General features: G+C 35.5%; 1 long non-coding RNA gene across 3 annotated transcripts; it reads left to right on the top strand.

Annotated features, from left to right (window-relative positions):
* The first annotated feature begins 599 nt into the window (after positions 1-599).
* On the top strand, positions 600-23,681 carry LOC146445499 (uncharacterized). 3 transcript variants are annotated; one of them, XR_014855196.1, is made up of 6 exons: positions 600-894; positions 9,453-9,587; positions 11,612-11,706; positions 12,958-13,082; positions 19,368-19,476; positions 23,408-23,681. It is a non-coding gene; the product is annotated as an uncharacterized LOC146445499 (long non-coding RNA). The 3 variants fall into 3 exon arrangements; XR_014855198.1 differs by lacking the exon at positions 9,453-9,587; XR_014855197.1 differs by lacking the exons at positions 600-894; positions 9,453-9,587 and adding an exon at positions 2,711-2,841.
* The last annotated feature ends 1,243 nt before the right edge of the window (positions 23,682-24,924 follow it).

The raw sequence follows: 24,924 nt of genomic DNA, 5'->3' as shown, positions 1-24,924 counted from the left end.
TAATGGAGACACTGGGTTGCACTTTCTGTTCTGCTCCAGGTGCTTTTTAATAGTTAAACAAACTGCTAACAGGTCTTTTTTTTGGAGGGTTGCTTGGTTTTCGGGTGGACTTTGGTGTTGAACCATGAAGGAATCCATTCACAGTTGAAGAAAATTTAGTCTCTAAATATTGTTTTTTTCCAGCAGTCAAGAATCCATGTTGTGTTGCTCTGTGGATGACTAATAAAGGGATATAGCAACTCTAAGTTTGTCTTCTAAGAAAATCAGGCCCATGGAGTTTGGCATATCTGTGTTTCCATCCCCTCAGTAACATTTTCATCTTATGTTCAGTTCCAGCAGAGGACACAGGCAAAATATAGATTTATCCAAGGCTTTTGAAAATAAATTGTTGGGCAGCAAAATACACAGTATCAATTTTGAAATGTGAAAAATAATAGCAGATTGTTATTGCAGTATGAGACACACTTCCCTAGGGGAAAAAGCATTTCTCAAATGTACCAAGAGCTTTGTAAGCTCTTCCCATGGGTTTGCCCATCAAGGCTGGAACTCACGAGACCTGAAAACAATGGAAGCAGATTTCCTTAGCTGGGATGTTTGACAACTACTTCTTTGCCTCCAGATTTCCTGTGGGAATCAGGTCAATCGACTGGTGACAAGCTAATTAATGTGAGATACTTGCCTGTTTTATCTTCATGATTTTTCTTTCAATTCCCCAGTGGAGGCATTTACATCATGAGGAACCCAGCCCTGCAGGAGAGCCCATTGCAAGCCAGAGGCTTTCACTGTGAACATCTTCCTTTTTGAAAATGATAGTAAAAAATTTGGAAAAATACTGCACTTCAAACCCTCATCCACTTCTGCTGGTAGATGCATAACTTCTCTGACCTTCTGCAGGTAATAATTTCCCTTGAAAGCTTCTTTCTTCATAGAGAGCTGGCTTCTCTTCTTTCCAAAGGGGAGGGACTGCTTTCATAAGTTTCCAGCAGGATGACAGAGAAATACATGAAAACAGCCTGTAGCCTTGCTCTGTAAATTACAGAACTTCCTTATGCCTTGCTTCTCTTTACAAATACAAGCTTTTGCAAAAATTTTGTTGAGTTTCTATCAGAGTGTCATTTCATTTTATTAAAAACACACAAACATACCCCTCAAAAAACCCCAAATCCCTGTTTAGGGGTTTTGTTTTGTTTCAAGAACTAGATAGATTTCAGATAATGCACTTCAATGGCAGAGTTTTGTGAGTGAATTGTGAGACCCTTTGACTAGAGAGACCCCACTGTGAATACCTGACAAGAAGCTGACTGCAGACAACTGGCTAACCACTTTACCAGGGCAGTATGAAGAAAATTAATTTAGCTTAGTAGCAAACCATATATTTCTGGTGTAAGAGTAATACAACAAAATGGACTTTGTTTCTTTGAAGCTATTTCCTTCAATGTATCTTTAAAGGATATATTATTAGGCTGTCCTAATGCAAAATGATCAGCTGAAACTAATCTCACTAATGAGGTTCATTTGTTCTTTGACAAAGCAATAAATACTCTTCTCAGGAAAAAACTTAACTAATAGTTGAGCCACAGCCTTATAATTAATTTTTTCTCTGGTGGTAGCAAGCATAGAAACAAACAGTAAATTTTTCATTTGTTCATCTCTTCAGAGCAACTGTTTAGCACAGATATGCTTGATTAATGGATTTAATTTGTTCCCTTCTCCTCAAGTCAGTTTTCATATTACACTGGTTATCAGAGGATGGGACAATAATGTGGGTACTCTCATTGTTCTGTATTCCATCAGTGTCAAGGCTGCCTTCTAGCTCCAGGTCTGCATCTTTAACCTCTACAGTCCTACTGAATCTTTCATCAATCTGTGTTACAGTCACCTTGGGAAGGCAAAGCAGAAGCACTCAGTCAGCACTTACAGGTAGTAAAGTGTGTCATTATTTCTTACAAAATGCTGGCAGCAGTGCACCTTTCATTTCCCACAGAAATATGATTTGTGAGATGAGCAACCCTATGGTTAAGGGAGGAAAATGTAAATTAATCATCTGCTTAGTACTCGTATGTTTTATTTATATTTATGTCCGTGTGTAAATGTATAAATTATATGGGTTTTTCAACCTCATGGGGTTTATATATATATATACACACTATATTTTGCTGGTTTTAAATCTGATTCCTATTAGATACTTAAAATTTGTATGCCTGGTTCAAGCAACATCATAAAAAATCAGACAGACTTCAAAAACTTCCATTTCACAATGTTAGTTCCCTCCCAGCAGAACAGATAGAATCAGAGAGACTTGCTAAGGTTATTCCAGGTTTCAGGCTAGAAGAGGGCTGCATAATTACAAGGTGCCATGTTCCTTCAGTTTCCATTATACTCAAATGGAGTTTAACCAAGTTTACTGGGAAATATATTACTTCTGTAAATGGCGTATTACATGCTTATGTAATAAATCAAATTTAAAAGATCATTAAGAGCTACTGAAATAAAAACCTGTTTTAGAGTGCCGCTGTGGGCATGCATCATATACATTCTTCGAGGATGATGGCATGCAAGAGGGAAAAATAATTGTGGGGAATTTGTAACTCACATTCAGATTTAGTGATTCAGCAAACTATATCAATGAGTTATGTATTTTCTAAGATGTCAGACACGTTTCAGTACTGGACAGCAGTGTAGGTACTTACATGTGTTCTGATTTCAGGAGTGTAGAAATGCTGTTTGTGACTGCCTAGGCCAAAGAACTTTTACAATATGAGTAGACAGCAATCACAGGGTGACAAAAAAAGATGAGGATGACTTGCCCAAAGTCCCAGAGCAAGTTGGTGTGACAGCCAGGTGAGAGCCTCAGATCTGCATCCTGCTCAGGTGGCACTCACTGCCCGTGTTGTTTCTACTTAAGGGCCTTCTGTCCATGTTAGTTCTGACATACTCAGTTTCAGAGAACTGAGAGATACCATGATGCTCACTGGACATTTTAACACTTCTCATAGCAGGAGGAAAACTATACGTTTTGCAGAGTTTACCTTAGAAAAACAATATATACTAAAGCCTTAATCTCTCAATGACAATAATGATCTGACAAATTGTGAAATACTGGTGCAGGTTTTTCTCATTCATTAGGATCACACCCTTTGTTTTCTTTATTTCACAATGTGAGCATCAATTTATATATTTACAAATTTCACTTTTCTTTTACCTGACCCCACTAGAAAGTGAAATTGTGAAATGAAAGTTAAAATCTCCATGATTCATGTTAGACACTTTCTTAATTTGGTAATTTCATTATGATCGTGGCATCTATAGGCAAACGTAAATGAAAAAAAAAAATAATAGGTTGTTATTTATTTAAAAATGAGATATTTTAGGAACAATTTTGAAACTAATATTGACCAGGGTGATAGTTTTGAAAACTGTCACTCTAGTTGTGGTTATTTTGTGGTTTTGTTTTTTTAATGTAGTAGATTTCCTTGTGTTTGTTCCATAAGGAATTTTTCCCCCTCACTCAGTTAAAGACAATTTGGTTTCCCAAGGCAAGTTCTGGATGGTGACATAAAAATATTTGGTTCTCCTGATTTTGAAAATATCTAAACCAAATGAGTTTTGGTCATATTTAATCAGGATTTTTTCTTTCCCTCTGAATATGTTTGAAACTCAAAAGGAAACAAGTAGTCATATTTTATCTATGTGATATTATTTTGCTCAGTACAATGTACATTTATAATTTCTATTTAAAGCCTATTTAGAGTCTATTTAAAATTTCTGTACAATTAGTTTTTACTTTAGAAAGAACATAACATACAACTAATCAAGACTAGCATTTTGTCTATGATGTAAATTCCTATTTGTGTAAGTTTTCTGGGAAAAATCAAATCTGGGAAAATATTTTAATAGTTGTATCTTGAAATTATAGAAATATTATAGCTAAAAGCCTTTTAATAGAAAAGGTTTTTAACTGCCTGGGTTAATTGACTTTTACTACCTTTTATCAGTTCTTGCTTTCCAGGTTAGCTTTATAATTAATGTAGTTGACATACGAGAATTGAAACAAAATTGTGAAAATCAACACAAAATAGCTAAAAGCAGATGGCTTTTGTAAAAAGAAATTAATAGACCTGTCAAGAAGACTATGTAGTTTTAAAGATCCCATCCCCTGCCTATTGATAATAGCTGCTTTATGTTACAGACCAGAAAAGAGAAGCAATCAAATACAGAAAGGCAAAAAAACCCCCAGACTTCTAATTATGTGTGGCTGGTGATGCTGCCTCACTAGCACTTTGTAAAGTAAGAGCCCTTTGCTCATTCCTTGAATTTCCTGAGTTGATCTCTGCCTCAGGCTGAAGCCTTCCAAGCTTACCTGAGCCAAAGGAGCTCAGGGCTTTCCAAGAACAAAGCACAGTTACCTTGCACAGAGCCAGACACGGGAACCAAGGTGGGTTAGGGAGACTGAAACAAGGACATGTTTTATATGTTTCTGTTTAACTCACTTGAGTCTTTCTACAAATGCTCCATAACTCTTTGCAGTTTGTAAATATTCAATGAATTGTAGATGTTTCTTTTATTCCAATAGAATTTCAACATTTTGGAGGCCAAGCTACTGCTGTGTTAATGAATTCAGTGGATATTTGAAAGCAAATTTTTACCTGCTTCCTATTTTGATAGGAAAAAACCCACCTGCGTCCTGAAAAGTCTGATGTGGACATAGCAAATCCCTGAACCTTTTCTCAGTATGTGATCTGAAAAATGCGTTGAAAAGGCCAACTAAATCCCAAAAAATTTTGCACAAATAAAGTCAACCCTCATTGTATAGTTTTAAATACAAACACTGCACAAGTAAATTACTATTAAGTACTTGTACTCTTGTCAAATGAGACTAATGTATGGGTTTTGGCTGGGATAGAGTTAGTTTACTCCACTTTCTTTATTCTAATTTCCTTGCGTGTTGAACTGGTCTTGTCTCAGTCCTTGTGTTTTGTCACTTTCACCCTCCCAGTCCTCTTTGCCCATCTCATTGTGGGGGGAGTAAGTGGATGTGTGGTGTTCAGCTGCCTACCAGGCTTAAACTATTAAAAAATACAAAAAAAAAATCATGTTGAGTACTATACAGTAATTGGGGACGTACAATAAAAATACATACTCTTCTGAGTAGATGCCTTTAGGTCTGTAGGTAAAAACAGAGAATAATACAGCAATTAAACGGTAATTCACTTCTATTTCTATCTGTACAATAAATAAGGTTGCCTTGAAACCACAGTTCTGCAAGTTGCAAGCTAAGGAATGCTTTATAAAATTATCTCAGCGATGTTTTTTTCCGGCGTAGCTCTGTGTGTACATGTGCCCCTGAGCACATAACAAAGTATCTATTCCAGCTCTGTCATTAACATGAGAGCTAACAAGCCTGCAGATGACTTAGTGAAAGGTCAGGTGCTTCATTAAACCCACTTGTCAGCCACTGGAGGTTTTCCAGCCGTGGTGAGCTGTGACAAAAACAACCAAATTTACATTATACTCTGCACAATTAACTCCAGGAAATTAGAGGCGATTTAGGAGAATAACTGAGGAACTAGCCAAGATGAATTATACACATCTGTACTAAACCAAAGTGCCTCAATGCCCTGGCAATTAAATTACTGTTGTCTGTATAGAAGGGACCATTATGTCGAGCAGTTGGAGCCTGCAGTCCTTAGTCAAAAAACAGGACATGATTTTTTTCTCAGAAGAGACAATGGGAATCAGAAAACTTCCTGCCACAATCAGTAGCATATTTCAAATCACTTGAGCAATTCTCACTTGGGAGGACTGAATGGTGCATTTTGATGCAATCTATGCCTACTGTGTGTCCCATATAACCAATAACCCTAATGGTGAAACAAATACTGCATTTCTTCTATTTTCTTTTTAAATACTCTGGTCTGGGATTTTGACAGAGGAGGTCACAGTCCTGAAGGCAATAACTCCCTTTTAATGCCCTGTTGCAAAATCCAAGAAGAAAAAGAATGAAGTAGATATTGCTAATTTGAAGAAGGCATGGTAGAATTCAGTTTTGGTGGAGGGCCAGTTATTATGCTTGCCCTTGGAAGAGGCAAGGCAATTTACTGAATGCTTGTCTTACAATTTTTCCCTGTTTTTAAAAATATAATTAACCATTTTCCTGCCTCAGGAAGTACTGTGAATTTTACTTGAAGGGAAGTGCAATTTTTCAACCTAGGTTTTGCTATGACTTACTTGTAGTACTACAAATACACATAAAAATCAAACCCAGAATGAAGACCTGGAAACAAATGAAATGAAATATATATATATATACATACATATATATAGATAGATACCAAACATGGGAAATTTGTGTAGTTTTGGGGTGTAATAATGTATTTTTTAATAATTTCATTTTCTGAAAACTGGTGCAAATGACATATGAAGTAAACCAACCTCAAATTTCCGGAACATTTTTACAATTCTCTTCTGTACTAGAATTTTCCTTGTGGGAAAAAAAATGTTATCATTTCTTTACTTCTCCAGATACCAAAACCACAGTTTTCTGACTTTAGTATTATGTGACAGCAAAGGAGGTTTAGAGGTTGTAAGCTGTGATACTGATGGTGGAATATTCACTATGAAATATAGATAGATATAGTTTTGGGAGGTTTTTTTAACAAGATATCTTTATTCTCTGAATAGCTCATAATGCAAGATATAACAAAAATGCCTTGGTTTATTTGGTTTGTTTGGAATTTATTACATAAATGTATATCATGAATGTTGAATTCTCTATCATTTGCTGTTTCTGCTGTGGTTTTGCTGCTGTTTAACCCTTGCACACCTGACAAGTTCCAGCAGAAAAAAAAAATCAAACCTGTCAGCTGCCTTGTCCAGAATATGTTCCATAAATGAAGTTTGGCTTCTTGTTATCTTCTAAATGGAGTTTCTGGTAAGGATAGATTTCTATAAAATCCTAAATAATGTTTCCTGTAATGTATATGAACAGACCATTTCCCTGAGACCAGCAGAATACTTGCAGTGGCTGGGATCCCCTTAAACTAGAATTTTTGAGAAGGAGATTGTTTGAACAATTTTTTCCTCCATTTTGTTCCAGAAGTTTCTGATTATTTAAAGAAAATGGAGTTAAGCATTTCAGGAGACCCTGAGAAGCAAGAGAGTGAACAAAACAAAGTCTCCAAAAAATTTAAAGTATTTAAGATTCCCAAACATATTAAAACTCAGGTCCCTGCCATTTTTTATTATGTCCTATTTAGTGTGCAAATACAAGTATGCAATCACAGTCTGGGCTCTCATCTTCAAATTTCTGTGAAATTCCATCTGGAAAACTTTCTTTATTATGCTTTTGGTAGTGTTTGTGTTTGTGTTTAAACAAGAGGAGTAAATCCAGTGCCATTTGAACTAATGTTTTCACAATGTATTTTTGAGGATAACAAAGGACTTGAGGACCTGCAAGCCCTGAGATATTTTTTTCCTTGAGCATTTACATGTCAATGCCATTCTGATAAAAGCTGCAAAGAAAAATCTTTTCCAGACAGACTTTTGTTTGGGTTATTTTCCTTGTAACAGATAATAGCTAATGTACAGCTTTACAGCGAGGTGGGAGAGATCTTGTCAAGGATTGCAATGGAACCATGACTGTGCTCAAAACATATTTTCCAGCAACTGCAGTCCCTCTCATGAATGGGGACAGTGACATAAAGTGTGATATGAGGCAGATTAGCTGCCTCTTGGTGTCTTCTGCCAGCACATTATGTTCATGTCATGTTCTTGAATTTCATTTACAGATAAGCCCTGTGAGTAATTGTAGCACCAAACTTAAAATTGTAATCTACTTTTGATGTATGGAAACACAGGGAATTAGATTAAGAGAATCTTTCAAATGACATTGCATGTTTATTTAGCTTTTGAGTACATGTTTTTTTACAAACACAGCCTTTTCTCTACTGCTTCTCTTAAAACGTTTTCAGTCTCCAACAGATAATAGTTGAAGGCAAGAGGAATAAATTGGTCACCAACAAGCTCTTGCGTGAGTGGATTTTTCCTTAATGCAGGAATTCCTAATGATCTTACAATGCTGGGTGGTATTAATGTATAACACATAATGTTATACATTATCCTAATGTCTGAATGCCATTAATATTCCACCTTAAGCACCAGTAATTACTATTAAAATGATACTTAACCTAAAAGCAGCAACCGAGTCAATTCCACCACCCCATCCTTCTCCCACCCATCTCTGTCAAATGTAAGAAGTGATTAGAAAATGGATTATATTATTTCCTAGTTGTTCTTTAAAAAAGCCTTTCAAAACTCTGGTAAAATACAACAAGCAGACCATTCCATCTGAATGTAGTGCAGCTCATCTTTCTGCTTAAGGAATAATTTCCAGATTAAAAAAAAAAAGAAACTCAATTTGCACAGGGATTTCATAAACCAGGGTGACATCATTCTACGTTCCTGAGAAAATTTTAGGACGTCTTCAGTTAACTGATGTGCAAGGAAATCTGCCTAAAAATACTGATCTTGGGTATTAATAAAAATCATCTGCTGATCAGCCTGGCTGCTCTGAAGGACTAGATGTCATTTGAAACTGGAAATAGGAGTTTGTTGAAAAAAATCTTAAATTTTTTGTTTGTTTGTGATGGGATTTTTTTATTGTTGTTGCTTGTTTGGGGTTTTTTAGCAAATTTCATTTTTAAATATTAAGATTTGCCAGAGATTTAAAGTTCTCTTCCTCAATTCACACTAAAAAGAGTCTATCTAGATGACATATCCTTCTGTTATACCTTATAAATAATTCTTCTCTGCATTCATATTTTTTCAGAGTTATGAAAGATAACCATCTCACTTTACACCTGAAGTTACTGGTTTCCTCAGTCACAGCAACATTAAAAAACCCATAAGGGTCGTGATGGGGAATTGCTCACTTAATGATGTTAAGCGCTGAAATTTTACATCATTATAAAGAAGTGTTAGGGCAGAGTTGTTTTGAAAGCAGCTGCTTCCTTTTCTGATGTATTTGCTTTGCTTTGGGAATTAAAAGTTATGTTTGCATGTAAGTTGTGGAAAAATGAATCACTGCATAGATCCCTCCTTGCAGACAGCAAATGGGTATTGCAGAGGCGTTTTATTGCATTATTGCTACTCTGTGCCATGTCTACCATTTCACAAATATCATTAAACTGAAGATCAGTCACAATCTGGGTAAGATTTAGCATAAAGAGGAGTTAACATGTGTGTATTTTCCTTGCTCCAGCAGCAGACTGGCCCCTCTGGAATGTGTATTTACAAACAAATCCACTTTGCTGGCATCATCGCGGCAGCCTGTCAGCCCTGAGTTCACTTCTTGGCTGCTTTCAAACTGCTTCTCTGGAAAATTATTTCAGTGAGGTGGACTTGCAGTAGTTACCTGTTTTTTGGTATCTCTTGTGACTGACACTGGTTTTTAGTTGTCACAGGGAATGAGTTGGATACCTACAATTCCTACAGAGGTCAGCAGAAGAGAGAGACAGTGAGAACACACTTTATTTACTTTGACACTGGTGCTTGGGCAGCACTCTGATACATAAGACCTAAATTACCAGGTAAGCCTGAAACAAGAGGAACTTTAGTTTGGAAGGCCTCTGAAAGTGTCCTTCTAGGGCTTTTTAGGCTAAATGCATATTGTCCTGGGGGCTTAATATCAGCACTTCACACCTGTAAATTCTGAGGGTTCTTACTCTGGGACTTCTTTCAATTCAGCTTGAGGTGCTCAGGGATTTTGTGTAAAGTCACTTTAAAGAATCTATTTTCTGCAAGGCAACTTTCAAGGGGCTGTAGTTGACAGAATTTCCTCTCTTTGAACCCAAAGACACACATATATATAAACTTATCATTAATGTCCCTGCATACCTTCAAATTTTTAAGTACACTTCAGGTTTTCTGTTGCAAAACACCTTTCCTGGCATGTTTTGTTTCCCAGGCCCTGCCACTCTGTCCTCTCTAGGTCCTCAGTCTTGAGCATCCCAACATAAGATCTGTGAGCCTCATATCAGACAAGACAAAATACTGAACAATGATGTGGAAAAATAATAATACATCCTGCTTAAAAAGTACATTTTTCCTTTACATCCATCTTATAGTGCAAAACTAGTATTCCCCCAGTTCCAGATTCTGCTAAGCATGACATGACCTCATTTGCTCCTTTGATTAAAAAAGTGCATTCATTACTGCATGTTTTGTAAATCACAGGTAATTTATCCTTGAATGAATGGTAAGAAATACCTTTCATTATATATTTATTTGAAGATAATGAAAATTGCTTGAGAATTTTTCCATATAGACACTTAAATATTTTGGGGTTGATATCTCTCTGATTTAAAGCTTGCAGAACACTGGGTAAACTTCTGATATAAAGGTAATTTTGAGAACACTTTTAGTGGTTTTCAAGATCCCCTTCCAAAAATAAGACATATCCCAAGAGTTGCTTCTACAGTAGCAATAGAAAGCCAAAGGTAGGAAATTCTTTGCATTCCTTTGTGTGAGTTCCATTCTTTAACAGGTGTTTGCTCCATACTTCTTCTGTGGTTGTGAACTATAAAATAAAAAGAACACTACTGGGTAAATGTTGCAGAAAATCATGTTATACTGCCAAACTCCTACCATTAGGCTTAAGAAAGAAATTAATTCCAGTAATGTTTGTTTAATTTCTCAGTTGAAACACAAACACTGGGAAATCACTGCCACATGCATATTTACCCTCCTGCAGTATCAGGAGAATCCTTTAATGGGATTTATCAAGCTGGGTCGCTGTTCCGCAACTGATTTTTTCCTTTGCTTTAACAATATATTTCTCCAATAAACCTTGTCAGGAATTTTAATTAAAGCAAATAACATGGACCATTGGCTAACAGATCTTGAATCATTAGTAAATTATCTAACTTTAATGTTGTTTGTAGGCACTTAGGAAACAGTGAAAATATCTTTACAAGGTGGAACATCCCAGAAACAGAGTTTGGACTCAATGTGTGCATGGTGCAAATAATAGCTATAAAATTGAAAAAAAAATTTACTTTCAGAAATATATTTTAAAGCCCAAATAAACCAACTAAAGTGTTATTTCTCTTATTAAACACTACATTAAAAGGACTTAAGGAAACAACTCCCCTAGGCAGAAGTAATATCAGACAGCATGTCTATAGGAAGGTTTACTCAGTAAAAAGAACTCATAAATTTCTGACAGAAAAGAAATTATTATGGGAAGAGAAAAACAAGAGACTACATCCTTACAAACATTTTTGCTCAAAAAGCTATATCCCTTACACTTGTTCTGTACAGCTATATCCATCCATAAGGAACATTCTGTATTGTAAATTCAATAAGTGGCCTGAAGCCACAATACTCAACATTATTTTTGTAATAATGATAACACTTTGACAATTAAACGCTAGATTAAATATCTATTTAAACCAATTGTTAAAAAAATATCTGCTTGTTTCCCTTCTTTGGAGAAAGGGAAAGGATTAAAGGACCATTGGTCATTATAAGTATGTTCAGGACAAATAATCTCACCTCACCTTGCAGTTATTGTTGTGGGAGCCATAAATTTTTCTCTTTTCACTCTTTTAAGGGCTGATGCATTACCCATGAAAGTCAGTGGAAGGTTATCAGGACTTACAGGAATAATTTACCAGAGCTAAACATCTGCTTTGTCTTCAGAGATATGTAAGCAATCTGTCATGTTTGATTTTTGTAATATGTTACGTACTACTAAGTGTACATTAATAAGAATTACGTGAGCATAGATTTTTTTATTTTTAAAATAATGTATTTTGTTAAACTCTGATGTAATAATTTGACCTGCAATTTGTTGGATCATATGAAGAAAGGGTCATTTGTGTTGTTTTGGAATTATTGCATGAAAAGAATGCCATAAAGTATTATTTGATGATGAAACATAGGAGGAGTGCAATATATGCCCTTAAGGTTTCTTTGAAAGCTACCACAGTTGTTACTATAAATTTTTAATTATTTTTTCAATGTTTTCTGATTAAAAATTACTTCCTTCACACCTCTTTAATAAGTAAGGGTTTGTTGATAAGTAAATAAAAAAAAAATCTGCATTGTGAATCCTGAGTAATGCAGTGATTTCATTACTTCACAGCACCCAAAATACTTTAAGAATGAGAAATTTGCAGGTTCATATATGCCATGTAAGTTACTGAGAAGAAAAAAGAGGTAAGACCATTTATAAATCTAATCACATTTAAAGAATGAATCTTTGTAATTTCAACTTTTTAGAGGTAAAGATGCATACAAACAGACTTTAGCCTACTATTGCAGACTTTTAGCAGAAATTACATATAATTGTGCTTCAGGAAATGCTCATTCTGTGACTAACGAAATGGTCCAGATTTCCCTCTATAATATTCCAGTCCATCTGGTAGGAAAGTTGCTGTCTCTTATTAAAATGAATGGGATTTTCAGAATGAGTTATTTGATAGCACATCAAGCCTTTCATAACTCTTTTTCTGGTGGCCTCTTCTACCAAAATGCTACTTGAAGTATAAGGCTGGAAGACGAGTAAATTCTTAATATTAAATTTCTGAAATATACCATATATTTGGTGTTTCTTTCAATGTTAGGCTCAAAAATACTGTAAGCTTTTGGGGTTTTTTTGTCTTTTAATAAATTTAGTTGTGGCTGTATACAAGACATGAGATATATGCAACTCTTTCTGTAAAGAAGAAACAAGAAGAATATAATTGTATATTATCATCATCTGTGTAAAGAGACACTCAATTTTTTTTCATTTTCTGTCAGCCAAAATGGAAGAATAGCTGAATGAAACAACCTAGCAGGTGATGTAGAAATCTGTTATTTTAGTTGAGTACATGTTGGTTCTCCAAAAAAAAAAAAAGTGAGACAAATCAAACAAAAATTCCCCACTAAACTAAATTTCTTGTGTCTCTTTAGGGGAGAAAAATGCATCAATAATTGATGTGAGGAACCTCAGTCTCTCAAGTTATTCTAATCCTGCTTTTCCCAATTGTAGTAGGTAGGGACCAGAAATGTTGTTATACAAATAAATTAGATAAAAGGTAAGTTGGATAAAAAAATGTCTGTTTTAACATAACTTGAAAATTTTAAGCCAAATTTCTCATAGATTAAGTATATACAAGGCTCTGGTTCTTCTCTTTCTCACCTGCTTCAGAGTTAAAGAAAGCAATGAAAAGAATCACTTTTTTTTCTATAGGCTCTACAGATTTTTCAAGCTACATTTAGAAGAATATTTTCCTATTGGAAACTGAGCTTCTGCCTTAAAAAAAGCAAAAATTCTATTCTGGCCTGTTGGGACTGTATCTCCTGCACAAGGATTTTTGTAGAGAAATGTAAAATTTTTCCTCATTTTTTTTCAGCAGATGTTAATATCTACAGTCTGGGAATACCATTGGTACTGATCACCTCTGAACTGGTAGGTTCAAAATCCTTTTAAACTTTAATTCGCAGAAAAAGTTTGCAAAGCAGAGAAAAGGAGTACATAACCTCACTTTGAACCAGTGTTATACAGCAGTTATTTAATTAAGGTATTGCATTAGAAAACCATATCCAGTTTGAAACTTAGCTGTGAATTTGGACAGACAGACTGCAAGTATGAAATTTAGCAGTACAAGGAGACTGTAGGCTGAGAACATCATGTAGAAAGAAGAGGTTGATTTGCCTCAGTTTTGGGATCTCTGATGTATATTTAAAGAAATTGACTATTAGAAGACAGACAACTAGAATCCTCTAAAAGAAATGAGGTCCCATTATGGCTTTTCCTACAGAGTGTGGAAAATTAAGGCATCCAGATTTAATAATTACATGTGAAGGTTTGTGTCAGTGTCCTTGCTCTGATGAAAAGCCAGATGACATGGGTAGGTGAGACCCTTTGAGAAGAAATATAGGCATGAAGAAGTTATACAGGAACTTCAAAATAAAGACAGACATTTGAAAATGGAAATCTGTGAACAATTCAATAATTTCAAAAATTATTCACAAATCTTAAGTACTGTTATAATTCCTTCAAAAGATGTCCTCATATTGCCTCCCAAACCTGTCAAGAAAAAAGCTCAATGCTGGAACAGGGATGTCTGTGGATTCAGTGCATGCTCTCTGCTATTATGAGTTTTTCCTTTTTATGTACCAGAATATTCCAGTTTGATTTTAAGATGTCCTAGAGTGATTCCTCTAGGGACAACTATAATAGTCTGGTATTTCAGCTGATAGCTGCTATTTGGATGTAATAAGCTTGAAGTTACAAAAGGATCATAATACATGAATTAAAGAAACATTCTGATTACCTATAATTTCCATATATGTTATCTAAACAGAGCAAATAAATGCATCCATTCCTTTTGAATAAAAAATTCTGGTTTAGAAAAGGATGACGAGTCTTGTAAATCTATATTTAGGGAATGCATTTGTACCAACATACAGCTGGTTATTGAAAATTACTTAAGTAACAAGTTTCAAAATTGATATTTGTGAGCATGTTTTTTTTAGATGTTCAAAGGATTTTGTGTGTCTTTCTATTCAGAGATATTGCCTAAGTATTTGAACTTCAGTTGGAAAATTGTAAGAAAAAAATATTGTTTAAAAATAATAGCAATAATACGGACAGTTTTCAAAGCATGGAACAAAGGAAATGCTTGCAGATGAAAATTACTTTAACACGTGTGAGTAGAGAAACTCCTCTAGTTTATGGAAGTACAATTGAATGAGGTTTACCCTACCCAGTTAAATAAAAAAGAAAAGAAGTTACAGCAGACAAAGCCTATCATTACAATTCACTAAAAGGTTGTGTGCAGTGTCATCAGTTTGCTAGTATAGAAACCCTTCATTTTTGGTCTCTGAAAGACCAAAATACATACATTTTTTACATGTGTGAAACTGTCCTTTAGCCGTGGAGCAGCTTTCCCCCAGCTGTGCAAAGTGCAGATGCAGGCTCTCCCCTCTTCCACAAAAAGATAAGATATTATAGAAGACAGCAACCTTTTATGGTTAATTTACATACTCCATGTTTTTTTTAAATATTTCCTTACAAAGCAATATTATGTGAATATTTCTATAATTTTCAAGGATAACAATAACATAAAATTAAGCTAAAGAAGGTGCATGATTTGGCTTTGACCAGGAAAGCATAAATTCACCAAATACCAGTGGTCTCCTTGAATATACCATATTGATACATACTTTACATTTCTGTGACACTCTTACACAGCACTATAACAGCTCTGTGCATGTGTATTATTTGTGAATATAAAATAAAAAACATTTAGAGGGGGATTTCTACATGTGAATACACATATTTGTTTTATTAATGGCTATATTGTGATGTATAGTAGATATCTGTCTTCTATTTTTATAATAAGTGCACTTTCAGCTTCTAAATCTTAAATTAAACTGCTGTGGACTAATAAAAAAAGAAATAAAGTCTACTGAAATAAATTGCCTCTGAAATAGATTTAAACTTTACAAGAATTATCAGCCACTTACATCTAGTGGGGAAGGCAAAATATGAAGGAACTATTAAATTCATATCTCAGCGATTCCAAAACACTATTTCTGTATCTGTGGTACATGAGATTGCAGCACTCTGGGATGTCTGTAAAACCAAGGAAGCTGTCATGATAACTAAGGGAATTAGCAAACAGATTGAGGGCTAGATTGCTTACCAGGGGGGCTAAAGGGTTCACAGTTACTCACACATCCAGTCCTCTTGTAAGTGAATGCTCCTTGTTGGAACTGAGGATGGCAGAAACTGTTCTTCAAGAAATATAACAGCTAAACTCAGCATTTCCCAAGTCTGGTTATGTTTGAAAGTCCATAGGAAAGTAGGAAGGGAAGGGAGGAAATGAAGAAAATTGTGTAGATAATCTCTGAGTAGGCTGAGTCAACCTTGAAGTGGAAATCAAGACAAAATAATGACCAAAACAAAATGGAAAAACCCAACAATATTTTGCTTACCTATTAACAAGTAACAGGTTTATTTGGAAAAAAGACTTTCCAAAAGAAATATAGAATTTTTTTTTTTGTGGGAAATCTACCAAATATAAGAATGACCTTTTAGAATAGAATTACCGAGTTCCTGAAGGACTAGAAAACAAGAACATAAGATTTTAAGCATGGGATTTTCAATGAATGAGGATTGAGCTGTTAGAATGCAGCCACAGGATTGGGGTCAGTGGCTTTCTACCCAGGGAGAGGCTGGTGATCCCTCAAGGCTCTTTCTTGGGATCTTAGAGCAGATTTCCAGTAACTAATGGGGGCTTATGAAGAAAGGAGAGTGACTTTTTACATGGCATGTAGTAGGACAAGGGAGAATGGTTTTAAACTAAAAGAGAAGGCATTTAGATTAGATATTAGGAAGAAATTATTTCCTGTGTGGGTGGTGAGGACCTTTCCAACCTAAGCCATGTTATGTTTATTTCAGTACTCACGGGTTTTGTTTGCCTGTATTTTCTCAGAATAACCTGAGCTACAAATGCAATTTTCAAGAAAAAAAATAGTAGCATCTCCTAACTCAATGGATTTTGTTTTGCCTGTTTTGCCTGAAATGTGCTATGGTGCAATGAGCTAGCAAAAATGAGGCTCAGAAACAGAGCCTTGCTGCCATTACCAAGTTTTTAACAGGTGAAAGAATCACAAAGCAGTCATCCGCTTTGCAGTAGTGATTATTATTTCTGAGGAAAAAACCCACAGCTCTCTTTTTGATTCTAGTGTCTGTTATCTGTTGTATGTTCCTTTCATATAAAGACAATAAAAGAAAAATTCAAACCTCTTTTGAAATCCACACAGTGGAAAGGCAGCAGCATTCCTATTTTTAGTCACAGTTAACAAGGAGAATATAAAATCCTCCAGTAAATTGTGCATGGCAAATAGCATTTGCAAGTGCACTTCCTATCTTTCCTTTATTATCTTTGCTGGAAGTGCAAGTGTTGCAAATACAGAGTCACCACAATTAATTCATCAGTGTTAAATGATATAAATATCTAAGCCTTTATAAATATTATAGGAATAGTTATATAATAATATATGTTATTTTAATATTATTTTTAGTATTATCAATATTTATAAATAATTTATAATATTGTAAATATATAAACTAAATATTTTTATCTTTTAGAGTGTGAAACTTTATTAATTCACTTTCCTGCCTCCTTTTTTTACATCACTGTTTTTATGAATGAGGAACTTTGGTTGGCAAAGAGGCAATTAGTAATTGGCAAAGGCTGCCCCCTGAGATGCTGGAGAACATGGGCATTTACTCAAATATCTGTGTCAGGAATACTCAGAGGTAACACTCTGAGGCTGCTCCCATTTCAGAAAGTCTAATCATGACCTGATGTGTTTATGTATTGGATCTGCTGATCATTAAACTCCAATGACATCTCCTTGTTCAACTATCATTGTGTCTACACTAAAAATATGAACAGCTGTGTTCCTAGGTTGCATTGCCATCAAGGTGCACATTTTGTTTTTCTTGGAAACAGAAAGGCCTAAAAGGTGAAGGTCTAGTGTAACTGGACTTTGAACTCCTACTCAGATTCAAGAGAGATGAGCTTTGTAAGGACTTCAGCTAGTCTTATAAAAATAAAAACCTTTCTCAATTTGCAGTGGAACCAAAAAATTATATTAAAAAAAAAAGGGCTAATCTCACTTGTTGGTTTTTTCCAGGCTGAGCAGTTAAAGCAGGTAATTCAGGCTGCTTAAAAATTCATTTACATATAATTACCTTGAGCAACTGTGTTCTCAGAGGTACAAGGTTGCTATCTGGCATATGTGAAATGAAATTCAAATCCCTGATCTGTCTAACTTATCATATACCGAAAGACTATGCTCTAAATTTAAACACTTGCAACAGAATTGAGTTTGTAGGCAGCACCTGGGGGTCATTTTGTCAATCCCCCTCCACAGAACATGGCCAAGTTCAAACTTAGATCCACCACTGAAGTCAGAGAAATGGTCCAAGCCTTGTCCAGCTGAGTTGTGAAAACCTTCAGGGGTGGAGAACCCACAGATCCTCTGGTCAGCCTGATCTACGATCTCCCTGTCCCCCTGGCCATGAATAACCAACATAAAGCCTTTCCAGAAGCAGCAGTAATTATAGAATAGAGCACTTTATAGTACATTTGAAAACAAAACAAAGCAAAGCCCAAACAACACAACAAATTAAACAAGGAAAACGCCAGCCCAGGCTTCTTTGCTTAAGACCTGGAAAAAAATATTTTTTTCAGAAAAGATACAAGGCCATTCATTTTCATGGAATTTTTAAGTAGGCCACCTCTTGTCTATCCCCCCTGAACAGTGCTATCCAGATCCAGACTATTTGGGATTCAAAAGGATATTTAAAAATAATATATCATTTGTCTGGGCTTTTTCAAACTCCAAAATCAATTGAACTGAATCTTTGGTGTATTCTGTACACATTAGCTCAGAAAAGCATATGCAGTAGAAAGCTTAGTATGCAAGTGGATTATGAATAAATTTCAAGCAAACAGCCTTGTTTACTTAGGTTTTTAATCACAAGATTATTAATGAGAAATCCTGTATGTGCTCACCATTTTTCTCATGGACAAAGAATAGAACCACACTGTTTACATTTATTAGAAAACATGTAACCTAAAGAAATGCCCTTCACTCACTAGTTTCAGAGTAAATTGAGAGTAAAGGCTGCTGTGAACCAAAAGTATGAAGTATTGACCCAGCCCTGCATATATGGAAGATATGACTAAGTGAATGTAAGATAAGTAATAATGGTGATCATGTTGTCAAATTAAAGTTTTAAAACACTTCCTTTTCCATATTGGCTCTATTACCAGTTATATACCATCAGGGCCAAAGAAAGCAGGTCTGCTCCTTTATTTTCCTTCCCTGTGACTCCATGGGTTATGCTCCACCTGTGGGTAATTTATCTGTATTGCCCATTTAGCAAGGAAAATGGACAAAATCAAACAAACTGTGACACGTGACATGTAACACATATATTCTATGCAGTGCAGTCTCCACACTATATTTTAAGCTGACAGCTCATGTAGAAATTTTGTTGCTTGTCTATGATGACTATAAATCCTGTGAATTGAAATAGATTGGAATTAGTGTTTTCCAATTGTTTTCACCACAAGCTGGACAATGTCACTGATGCAAAACCATCCAGCTGTAACATGGATAAATATCTATATTACACTGCATATGTGTGTGTTTATTAGTACTGAAGGTAGAAGAAAAATGAGAACAGAGGGCATTGGTCAACACCTAAATTATATTTTAAGAAATCTGTTCTATTTTCTTTCATCCCATTCTTTTCACTTTTTCTGTCAAAACCCTTAATGTTTCTTTTCAAGGAGACACAGAATAAGACAAATGCTCAAACTATGTGGATGAAAGAACTTGTTTCACAGGCAACAAGAGCCCAGGAGCTCCTCTTGAATTTTCTCTTTCATTCCTACACCTGTGAGTCTGTTTGTAAACACAGCTGTATGTCAAAACTGGAACCCTCTTCAGTCTATTCCTCAGGTTGGAGGCATTTAGCAAATTGTTTATAACTGTCCAGCTATCAGGAGCTTTCTAGCCATTATGATCCCTAATGCTTGTCATGGTTTGGGATTTACCTTCAGAGTTTTATGGAAGAAAAGGTGGAGTCATGTGAAAGACATGTCCTTGTACATAATTTTTAATGCTCCTTCCCTTCCCTTCCCTTCCCTTCCCTTCCCTTCCCTTCCCTTCCCTTCCCTTCCCTTCCCTTCCCTTCCCTTCCCTTCCCTTCCCTTCCCTTCCCTTCCCTTCCTTCCCTTCCCTTCCTTCCCTTCCCTTCCTTCCCTTCCCTTCCCTTCCCTTCCCTTCCCTTCCTTCCTTCCCTTCCCTTCCTTCCCTTCCTTCCTTCCTTCCCTTCCTTCCCTTCCTTCCCTTCCCTTCCCTTCCCTTCCCTTCCCCTTTCCCTTTCCCTTTCCCTTTCCCTTTCCCTTTCCCTTTCCCTTTCCCTTCCCTTTTCCATTCCTTTTCCTTTCCTTTTCCTTTCTTTCTCTTTTCTCCCCTTCCCTTTTTTCCCTTTTTCCTCTTTTTTTCTTTTTTCCCTTTTTGTGTATCTTTTCCTGTCTATTTCTGTGTATGTATTTTTTTTCTTCCTTTAACAAACAGGCATTAAATGCTGTTATATATACAATGGGGAAAACTCACACAGGTCACTAAAAACACTTTCACTGTCACTTATATTTGCACTGTGGGAGCCCCAGGCAGACAAAATGAACCAATTTGCCTTGTGACAGAGAGGAGTACCAACGTATTTGTCTTCTGGACCTGTCCCTGGGCTTTCCTCGTCATCAGACCCATCCTTAAAAATGTTCAGTATATTTTATGGGCTGAGGCTTCATAAAACTTATTTTGGTACAATAGCACAAAGCTGAATATGAAGAATTCTAGAATTAGGTTTTTGTAAGTTATTGGATAGAATACATCAGAAGTGGTCTAACATTACAGTTGTTGTACTGATGCTCTAAGGATATGTTTAAAGAAAAGGGGCATTCATATTAAGTGCAATTAAAATATAGTTAAATTAGATAGAAGTAATGTGTTCTATCAGATCAAAGTGCAATGATGGGAAACAAACAAACAACCAAACCAGAACATATATTTTCAAAGTCAGTTGGGAACGCACAGACTTGCATGCATTTAGCTCAAGCGTCACTTACATTTTTTTTACAAAATATCAGTTAAAAAAGAAAATTAGCTGTTCATGTCTCAGAGTGTTCCATGCAAGGTGAAGGAGAGACAGGGTCCTGTGTAACTTTTAACCTGAATTCACTAACACCATGTGTCTAACTCTTTCACCATGCCTTTCCGAGAGCACCTGCTGGAATTTACTGTAGCATAGTATAGATTACAAATTTCCATATATCAAACCCATAGGTTAATGCCAGAGGCTGATAAATTTAATTTTCTGCAATTTTATTTCACTCTAAGGATAATATTTGATTCTGCAAGGGAGGAGAGCTCTACTTAGCCCACACAGTGCTCCTTTGGGGTGGTTCCAGATGAAGTGAACTATGAATTTCCCCTACAATGACTGCCAGCAGGGTCTGCCAAGGCTCTTTCCTCTGTAAAATGTGTGTTTCTTGCACCATTTGTAAGCATTAGCTGTACATATGTTGATTTATTAGCAAGATGTTATTCTAGACCAAGAACCAGGGTCTTAAATTAAGCTGACCTGACCTTATGGGAAATTGGAGGGAAACCATAATTTCCACCATCCTGTAAATAGGTACTTATAAGCATGCTTAAAAACATATTACATAAAAAACCATAAAAAATTATATTTTAGTAAAATTTCAAAGGAATACTTTTTTTTTTTTCTCTCATTTCTTGATTAAAATAGATTATTGAAATGTTAATGTAGTAAAGAGCTACGTTTTTATTAAACCTAATGCTACAGTCACTTGGCCAATTCAGGAACTAAATTAATCTTTTGATAAAAATTCAAACATACAAATTGAGTTAGTGCTAAGATATGTCTGAATCCTGTAAAAAGCCTATGTGAGCTTTACACAATCCACAGAAAATACAAGGGTCAATTTAAGAAGAACTTCTGTTGCTAGGAGACAAGAACTGCAAGAAACCCTAATAATGTTTCCTTATTTTAAATAGTAAATGGGTTAAGAAATAGTAACCATGGATTACCAAGAAATAAACCCAGGTGAGGCAGTGGGTGTATTTGTGTGAATGCATGGAAAATTCAATCCAAACATAAAACATTTGGATCAACCTCTCTTTTATACTCACAGCAAATGCATATATAAGTAAATAAAGGGTAGATAGTAGATCCACACCATGTACAGAATCTATATTTTGGTTTACATTATACCTGGCATTAACACTGCAAAAATATTATGGAAACACAAGTGCCTCTGATACACTAAGTTGACTACAATTTCATATAAAATATAATTAAAAACGAGAAGAAAACTAATGTGATATTATCTATTATGAACATGGAAATTTAGAACTGAATTTTAACTACCAAAATTAGAAATTTGTAAAAAAGGTTAATTATCTTCACAGTATTTAACATTTCACAGGAAATCAGAAAGACAACTGGAAGGAGAAAACAATAGGTTATGCTAAATCACCTCTGAAAAATGTTATTTTTTCATGTTTTGATACTGTTTTGCTCCCATTTTGCTTCCTTTAAACCCATCCAAAGCTCTTCCAAAAAGCATTAGATTTTTAATACAAGTTCTTCTCAAGCCCTTTTATTTCCCACTGTCTCTAAAACTTGTCTCTGCTTTAGAACTGTATCTCAGATTAACTTCAGTAATTCATCTTTTCAAACCTGCCTTCTCAATACTAGGTCTTAGCTCTCATTCTTACATTTTTCTTCTAACACTTGGGTTTGCTGCTTTGGTTTCCAAGGGGCAAAGAGAGAAAATTTACCTAAATGAAACACTGGCAAACTATGGGTCCAAAATCTGAACCCTTTGATTCTGTCTATGGAAAACATTTAACCATGAATGGAAGAAAAAACATTATTTAAAAGACCTTATTTTTTAATGTGGCTCTCTGCTGACAGATATTGGTGCATTTTTTTCCCAATAAATAATTAATTTATGGGACTAAAGGAGTTACACAATAGCCTGAATATATGGCATGATCCTATCTCTGTGATTCCAGGTGGAAATTTTTTCATCTTTTGGCATCTGCTATTTCATTTATTTTTCAAAAATTATCAAGAGTGGTATCAGTTACATGCTATATCATACAGCTCCAGCTGTAGAAAATGGAGTTCTCAGTCCCAGAACTGATTCAGGTAAAAAAGTTTGGGATTAAATTTTTGGATCAAAATACTTGATTTGAGAAGACTTGAACTTGGAGAAGACTTGAATTTGGCTCTTTCGCTTCCCTGAAGAGTATTTTATCAATCAGGTTTGTACTGTAAGAGTATCCAGCATACCCTGGAGCATTTTGACGAGGAGGGGTGGGGAGGATATATTTGGTGAAATTGAGGGAATTTCTCACTTGCATCACGGTTTGAGAAACCTCCAAATATTTCCCAGGATCCAGAGCCTAAAGAAGGAGAGGTGAGGATGTGGTGAGAGGAGATGAAAGGCCACAGGGAGTCACTCACTTGTGCTTTTTCTGTTGCAATCTGGGCGCAGTGCAAGGTGTCTCTTGCTGTGCTAAATTTAAACTCACCTTGGCCTTTAAAGGGGAAGTCCTCTTCCACTCCAACAAGCTGAACAAAAGGATTGTTGCCTTTTCCCTTTGTTTAAAACTCCATTTTACTTTTAAAAGGGAGGACTTGGTAAATGGTTGCCCCACAAATGCAAACTATACAACCTTTGTAAATTATTCCTCTTTGAATTCTGAGATTCTCTTTCCACCTTTATTGTAGATACACAGACTCATCATGGCCCAGGTAGGATCACTTCCCCTTAGGCAAACTCTACTACAGAGGCTGTGGATATTTCTCACTTCTCTGATCTTGCCACTGATTCCTGCAATGATGGCTTTTATTAATATTTATGTCCTGTCCAGTGAGACAACTTGTTTTTTTAAGAAAGATGGTCTGTGGTGAATAATCATCATTCATCGGTGCAGTAATTCCCACCCCTGGTCTCTGAAGTTCAAGAGGAAAATTGAAGGTTGAGCAGCAGAGGTGGTGTTAGCCTGAGGGAGTTTATTGACTTAAAAGATATAGACAGTTCCCATTTAAAGAGGAACTTATTCCTGTGAAATCTAAATTTACTAATATATCTGATGTCAGACCACAGGTATTTGGTCAGTTTGCGCTAATAGCCTTCTTCTGACAACCTCATGTGAATCCCCAGTGAGAAAAACATAGGCTGTAAGTGTAAAACCAGCAAAGCTCCAAAGCAATTGATTAATACTTTGCACGAGAGTTTATTTTGTTTTGGTCTTACCTATTCAAATAAGCATCATTTCCCCTGCTGACTGCTGCACCTGGTATTAGTCCTGCATTGTTAAGTGTGAGAACGGCTCTCAGTGATGTCCATACCATGTAATTTAGTAGTAAATTTAAAAAGAAACAAAGAGTTTTATTTTTTAATTAGCTGAGAGTGAAGAGAACAGTATTTCCTGACTCGGTCATGTGTGTTGTGTTTATAGTATATGATTTACAATGCTATTTACACTGAAAGAAAACAAGCAGAAGGATTTGACTGAAAACTGGCATTTTGAGAAATCGTCTGTTTGTAAATGTTGGTGACACAATGCACTATCTTCTTCCTGTGGACTGTGATATTGTCACAGGAGTTAAAACCTCTAGAAATCTGGTCATGAGTATGACGCCAAAAAATAAGACAATTTGCCTATCAGACTTTCTAAATCCATTGTGTGAACAAGTTTAGTCTATATAATTTTTAAAATGCAATTCCTTCTGATTAATGCAACTGGTGGGTATGTGAGGCTTTGTATGAAAAATGAATTTAAAGGAAAATGAGTTAAGGAAGATAATTCAAATGCTGGTTTATACACTGTCAGAAGGTTTGATGAAACTGAAACACAATTCAAACTGAAAAAAAGATCCATCGTGCAAAACATTTAACTAGCTGTCAAATTTGCTGCTGTGAAAGTTTATTACAGAAGCTTAGGGAGGTTCTCATGAAGAGAACTTTTGCATGGATATGGAAAACAAAAATGCTAGAAATGATTGAAAGAGGGTAATTTCAACTGCCTGAGAAGATAATGAATATATAAAAACCAGGAAGAAATATTCACCTTCAATTTTGGTCCGCTACACTATTTTTTGCAACATTTTATTAAAAAAAAAATCAACTATAAGCTAATATTACCACCTGAATAATTTAAGTACCTTTTTAAACAATTTTATTTAGCTAAATCAGTTTCTTCACAGCAAAATTATGTACACAGCAAGAACGAAAATTGCAC

This window comes from Lichenostomus cassidix, chromosome 1 (genome assembly GCF_008360975.1).
Source record: "Lichenostomus cassidix isolate B80296 chromosome 1, HeHo_3.0, whole genome shotgun sequence".
Taxonomy (NCBI): domain Eukaryota; kingdom Metazoa; phylum Chordata; class Aves; order Passeriformes; family Meliphagidae; genus Lichenostomus; species Lichenostomus cassidix.
The sequence above is the reverse complement of the archived record's forward strand: the minus strand, read 5'-3'. Positions and strand labels throughout refer to the sequence as shown.